Source organism: Triticum dicoccoides, chromosome 6B, assembly GCF_002162155.2.
Source record: "Triticum dicoccoides isolate Atlit2015 ecotype Zavitan chromosome 6B, WEW_v2.0, whole genome shotgun sequence".
NCBI lineage: Eukaryota > Viridiplantae > Streptophyta > Magnoliopsida > Poales > Poaceae > Triticum > Triticum dicoccoides.
The window spans coordinates 722,785,952-722,792,658 of NC_041391.1; the positions used below are offsets into that span (position 1 = coordinate 722,785,952).

General features: G+C 43.3%; 1 pseudogene; it reads right to left on the reverse strand.

The window, feature by feature from the left end:
- LOC119321685 overlaps positions 1 to 6,707 on the reverse strand; it is a 27,372-nt pseudogene that overhangs the window by 17,723 nt on the left and 2,942 nt on the right.

Genomic DNA, 6,707 nt, shown 5'->3' on the forward strand with positions numbered 1-6,707 from the left:
GGCGCCTCCCTCCCTCCTGTGACACCTCCTCCTCTCCCGCAGGTGCTTGGCGAAGCCCTACAGGATTGCCACACTCCTCCACCACCACCACGCCGTTGTGCTACTGCTGGATGGAGTCTTCCTCAACCTCTCCCTCTCTCCTTGCTGGATCAAGGCATGGGAGATGTCACCGGGCTGTACGTGTGTTGAACGCGGAGGTGCCGTCCGTTCGGCACTAGGATCTCCGGTGATTTGGATCACGACGAGTACGACTCCTTCAACCCCGTTCTCTTGAACGCTTCCGCTTAGCGATCTACAAGGGTATGTAGATGCACTCTCCTTCCCATCGTTGCTGGTTTCTCCATAGATTGATCTTGGTGACACGTAGGAAAATCTTGAATTTCTGCTACGTTCCCCAATAGTGGCATCATGAGCTAGGTCTATTGCGTAGATTCTTTGCACGAGTAGAACACAAAGTAGTTGTGGGCATTGATTTTGTTCAATATGCTTACCGTTACTAGTCCAATCTTGTTTCGACGGTATTGTGGGATGAAGCGGCCCGGACCGACCTTACACGTATACTTACATGAGACAGGTTCCACCGACTGACATGCACTTGGTGCATAAGGTGGCTAGCGGGTACCAGTCTCTCCCACTTTAGTCGGAACGGATTCGATGAAAAGGGTCCTTATGAAGGGTAAATAGCAATTGACATATCACGTTGTGGTTTTGCGTAGGTAAGAAACGTTCTTGCTAGAAACCCATAGCAGCCACGTAAAACATGCAAACAACAATTAGAGGACGTCTAACTTGTTTTTGCAGGGTATGCTATGTGATGTGATATGGCCAAGATGAATGTGATGAATGATATGTGATGTATGAGATTTATCATGTTCTTGTAATAAGAATCACGACTTGCATGTCGATGAGTATGACAACCGGCAGGAGCCATAGGAGTTGTCTTTATTTATTGTATGACCTGTGTGTCATTGAACAAACACCATGTAATTACTTTACTTTATTGCTAACCGGTAGCCATAGTAGTGGAAGTAATAAGTTTGCGAGACAACTTCATGGAGACACGATGATGGAGATCATGATGATGGAGACCATGGTGTCATGCCGGTGACGATGATAATCATGGAGCCCCGAAGATGGAGATCAAAAGGAGCAAAATGATATTGGCCATATCATGTCACTATTTGATTGCATGTGATGTTTATCATGTTTATGCATCTTATTTGCTTAGAGCGACGGTAGTAAATAAGATGATCCCTCATTAAAATTTCAAGAAAGTGTTCCCCCTAACTGTGCACCATTGCGAAAGTTCGTCGTTTCGAAGCACCATGTGATGATCGGGTGTGATAGATTCTTACATTCACATACAACGGGTGTAAGCCAGATTTACACACGCAATACACTTAGGTTAACTTGACGAGCCTAGCATGTACAGACATGGCCTCGAAACACAAGAGACCGAAAGGTCGAGCATGAGTCGTATGGTAGATACGATCAACATGAAGATGTTCACCGATGATGACTAGTCCGTCTCACGTGATGATCGGACACGACCTAGTTGACTCGGATCATGTAATCACTTAGATGACTGGAGGGATGTCTATCTGAGTGGGAGTTCATAAGATGAACCCAATTATCCTGAACATAGTCAAAATGTTTTTGCAAATTATGTCATAGCTCGCGCTTCAGTTCTACTGTTTAGATATGTTCCTAGAGAAAATTTAGTTGAAAGTTGTTAGTAGCGATTATGCGGACTAGGTCCGTAAACTGAGAATTGTCCTTGTTGCTTCGTAGAAGGCTTATGTCCTTAATGCACCGCTCAGTGTGCTGAACCTCGAACGTCGTCTGTGGATGTTGCGAACATCTGACATACACGTTTTGATAACTACGTGATAGTTCAGTTAAATGGTTTAGAGTTGAGGCACCAAAGACGATTTTGAAACGTCGCGGAACATTTGAGATGTTTCGAGGGCTGAAATTGGGATTTTAGGCTCGTGCCCACGTCAAGAGGTATAAGACCTCCGACAATTTTCTTAGCCTGCAAACTAAGGGAGAACAGCTCAATCGTTGAGCTTGTGCTCAGATTGTCTGAGTACAACAATCACTTGAATCGAGTGGGAGTTGATCTTCCAGATGAGATAGTGATGTTTCTCCAAAGTCATTTCCACCAAGCTACTAGAGCTTCGTGATGAACTATAACATATCGGGGATAGATATGATGATCCTTGAGCTATTCGCGATGTTTGACACCGTGAAAGTAGAAATCAAGAAGGAGCATCAATCGTTGATGGTTAGTGAAACCACTAGTTTCAAGAAGGGCAAGGGCAAGAAGGGATACTTCATGAAACGGCAAATCAGTTGCTGCTCTAGTGAAGAAACCCAAGGTTGAACCCAAACCCGAGACTAAGTGCTTCTGAAATGAGGGGAACAATCACTGAAGATGAACTAGCCTAGATACTTGGTAGATGAGAAGGCTGGCAAGGTCGATAGAAGTATATTGGATATACATTATGTTAATGTGTACTTTACTAGTACTCCTAGTAGCACCAGGGTAATAGATACCGGTTCGGTTGCTAAGTGTTAGGAACTCAAAATAAAAGCTACGAAACAAATGGAGACTAGCTAAAGGGGAGATGACGATATGTGTTGGAAGTGTTTCCAAGCTTGATGTGATCAAGCATCGCATACTCCCTCTACCATCGAGATTGGTGTTAGACCTAAATAATTGTTATTTGGTGTTTGCGTTGAGCATAGACATGATTGGATTATGTCTATCGCAATACGATCATTCATTTAAGGAGAATAATAGTTACTCTATTTATTTGAATAATACCTTCAATGGTCTTGCACCTAAAATGAATGGTTTATTGAATCTCGATCGTAGTGATACACATGTTCATGTCAAAAGATATAAGATAGTAATGATAGTACCACCTACTTGTGGCACTGCCATTTGAGTCATATTGGTATAAAACGCATGAAGAAGCTCCATGTCGATGGATCGTTTGGACTCACTCGATTTTGAATCACTTGAGACATGCAAATCATAACACATGGGCAAGATGACTGAAAGCCTCGTTTTTAGTAAAATGGAACAAGAAAGCAACTTGTTGGAAGTAATACATTTTGATGTGTGCAGTCCAATGAGTGCTGAGGCACGCAGTGGATATCGTTATGTTCTTACTTCACAGATGATTTGAGTAGATACTGAGTATATTTACTTGATGAAACACAAGTCTGAATTATTGAATGGTTCAAGTAATTTCAGAGTGAAGTTGAAGATCATCGTGATAAGAGGATAAAATGTCTATGATATGATCATAGAGATGAGTATCTGTGTTACGAGTTTGGCACGCAATTAAGACATTGTGGAAATTGTTTCACAATTAATACCGCCTGGAACACCATAGTGTGATGGTGTGTCCGAACATCATAGTTGCACCCTATCAGATATGGTGCGTACCATGATGTCTCTTATCGAATTACCACTATCGTTCATGGGTTAGGCATTAGAGACAACCGCACTCACTTTAATAGGGCACCACGTAATTCCGTTGAGACGGCACTGTTTGAACTATGGTTTGGAGAAAACTAAGTTGCCGTTTCTTAAAAGTTTGGGGATGCGACGCTTATGTGAAAAAGTTTCATTGTGATAAGCTCGAACCCAAAACGGATAAATACATCTTCATAGGACACCCAAAACAGTTGGGTATACCTCCTATCTCAAGATCCGGAAGCAAAAGTAATTGTTTCTAGAAACGGGTCCTTTCTCGAGGAAAAGTTTCTCTCGAAAGAATTGAGTGGGAGGATGGTGGAGACTTGATGAGGTTATTGAACCATCACTTCAACTAGTGTGCGGCAGGGCACAGGAAGTTGTTCCTATGACGCCTACACCAATTGAAGTAGAAGCTTATGATAGTGATCATGAAGTTTCGGATCAAGTCACTACCGTACCTCGTAGGGTGACAAGGATGCGTACTACTTCAGAGTGGTACAGTAATCATGTCTTGAAGGTCATGTTGCTAGACAACAATGAACCTACGAGCTATGGAGAAGCGATGGTGGGCCCGGATTCTGACAAATGGTTAGAAGCCCTGAAATCCGAGATAGGATCCATGTATCAGAACAAAGCATGGACTTTGGTGGACTTGCCCGATGATAGGCAAGCCATTGAGATAAATGGATCTTTAAGAAAAAGACGGACGTGGACGGTAATGTTACCGTCTATGAAGCTCGACTTGTGGCGAAGAGTTTTTCACAAGTTCAAGGAGTTGACTACGATGAGATTTTCTCACCCGAAGCGATGCTTAAGTCCGTCGGAATCATGTTAGCATTATCTACATTTATGAAATCTGGCAGATGGATGTCAAAACGAGTTTCCTTACGAGTCTTCGTAAGGAAAGGTTGTATGTGATACAATCAGAAAGTTTTTGTCGATCCTAAGGATGCTAAAAGGTATGCTGGCTCCAGCGATCCTTCTAAGGATTGGAGTAAGCATCTCGGAGTTGGAATGTGCGCTTTGATGAGATAATCAAAGATTTTGGGTTTATACAAAGTTTATGAGAAACTTGTATTTCCAAAGAAGTGAGTGGGAGCACTATAGAATTTCTGATGAGTATATGTTGTTGACATATTGTTGATTAGAAATGATGTAGAATTTCTGGAAAGCATATAGGGTTATTTGAATGGTGTTTTTCAATAGAAAACCTGGATTAAGCTACTTGAACATTGAGCATCAAGATCTATAAGGATAGATCAAAAACGCTTAATGGTACTTTCAAATGAGCACATACCTTGACATGATCTTGAAGGTGGTCAAGATGGATCAGTCAAAGAAGGAGTTCTTGCCTGAGTTGTAAGGTATGAAGTTAAGAGTTAAAGCTCGACCACGGCAGAAGAGAGAGAAAGGATGAAGGTCGTCCCCTATGCCTTAGACATAGGCTCTACAGTATGCTATGTTGTGTACCGCGGCTGATGTGTGCCTTGCTACATATCTGGCAAGAGGGTACAAAGGTGATCAAGGAGTGGATCACCAAATAGCGGTCAAAATTATCCTTAGAGGAATAAGGATATGTTTCTCGATTATGGAGGTGATAAAGAGTTCGACGTAAAGAGTTGCGTCGATGCAAGCTTAACACCTATCCGGATAGCTCTGATAGAGATACCGGATACGTATAATGGAGCAACAATTTGGAATAGCTCCAAGTGGAACGTGGTAGCAGCATCTATGATGTGACATAAAGTTTTGTGAAATACATAGGGATCTGAACATTGCAGACCCGTTGACTACAACCTCTCTCACAAGCATAAACATGATCAAACCCAGAACTCATTGAGTGTTAATCACATAGTGATGTGAACTAGATTATTGATTCTAGTAAACTCTTTGGATGTTGGTCACATGGCGATGTGACCTGTGAGTGTTAATCACATGGCGATGTGAACTAGATTATTGACTCTAGTGCAAGTGGGAGACTGTTGGAAATATGCCCTAGAGGACATGATAAATTAGTTATTATTATATTTCCTTATTCATGATAATCATTTATTATCCATGCTATAATTGTATTGAAAGGAAACTCAGATACATGTGTGGGTACATAGACAACACCATGTCCCTAGTAAGCCTCTAGTTGACTAGCTCGTTGATCAATAGATGGTTACGGTTTCCTGACCATGGACACTGGATGTCATTGATAACGGTATCACATCATTAGGAGAATGATGTGATGGACAAGACCCAATCCTAAGCCTAGCACAAAGATCGTAGTTCGTATCCTAAAGCTTTTCTAATGTCAAGTATCATTTCCTTAGACCATGAGATTGTGCAACTCCCGGATACCGTAGGAATGCTTTGGGTGTACCAAACGTCACAACGTAACTGGGTGGCTATAAAGGTGCACTACAGGTATCTCCGAAAGTGTCTGTTGGGTTGGCACGAATCGAGACTGGGATTTGTCACTCCGTGTAAACGGAGAGGTATCTCTGGGCCCACTCGATAGGACATCATCATAATGTGCACAATGTGACCAAGGGGTTGATCACGGGATGATGTGTTACGGAACGAGTAAAGAGACTTGCCGGTAACGAGATTGAACAAGGTATCGGGATACCGACGATCGAATCTCGGGCAAGTACAATACCGCTAGACAAAGGGAATTGTATACGGGATTGATTGAGTCCTTGACATCGTGGTTCATCCGATGAGATCATCGTGGAACATGTGGGAGCCAACATGGGTATCCAGATCCCGCTGTTGGTTATTGACCAGAGAACGTCTCGGTCATGTCTGCATGGTTCCCGAACCCGTAGGGTCTACACACTTAAGGTTCGATGACGCTAGGGTTATAAAGGAAGTTTGTATGTGGTTACCGAATGTTGTTCGGAGTCCCGGATGAGATCCCGGACATCACGAGGAGTTCCGGAATGGTCCGGAGGTAAAGATTTATATATGGGAAGTCTTGTTTTGGTCGTCGGAAAAGTTTCGCGCATTATCGGTATTGTACCGGGAGTGCCGAAAGGGGTCCGGGGGTCCACCAGGGGTCCACCTGCCCCGGGGGGCCACATGGGCTGTAGGGGTGTGCGCCTTGGCCTATATGGGCCAAGGACACCAGCCCCAAGAGGCCCATGCGCCAAGAGATAAGGGAAAGGGAGAGTCCTAAAGGGCGAAGGCACCTCCTAGGTGCCTTGGGGAGGATGGACTCCTCCCT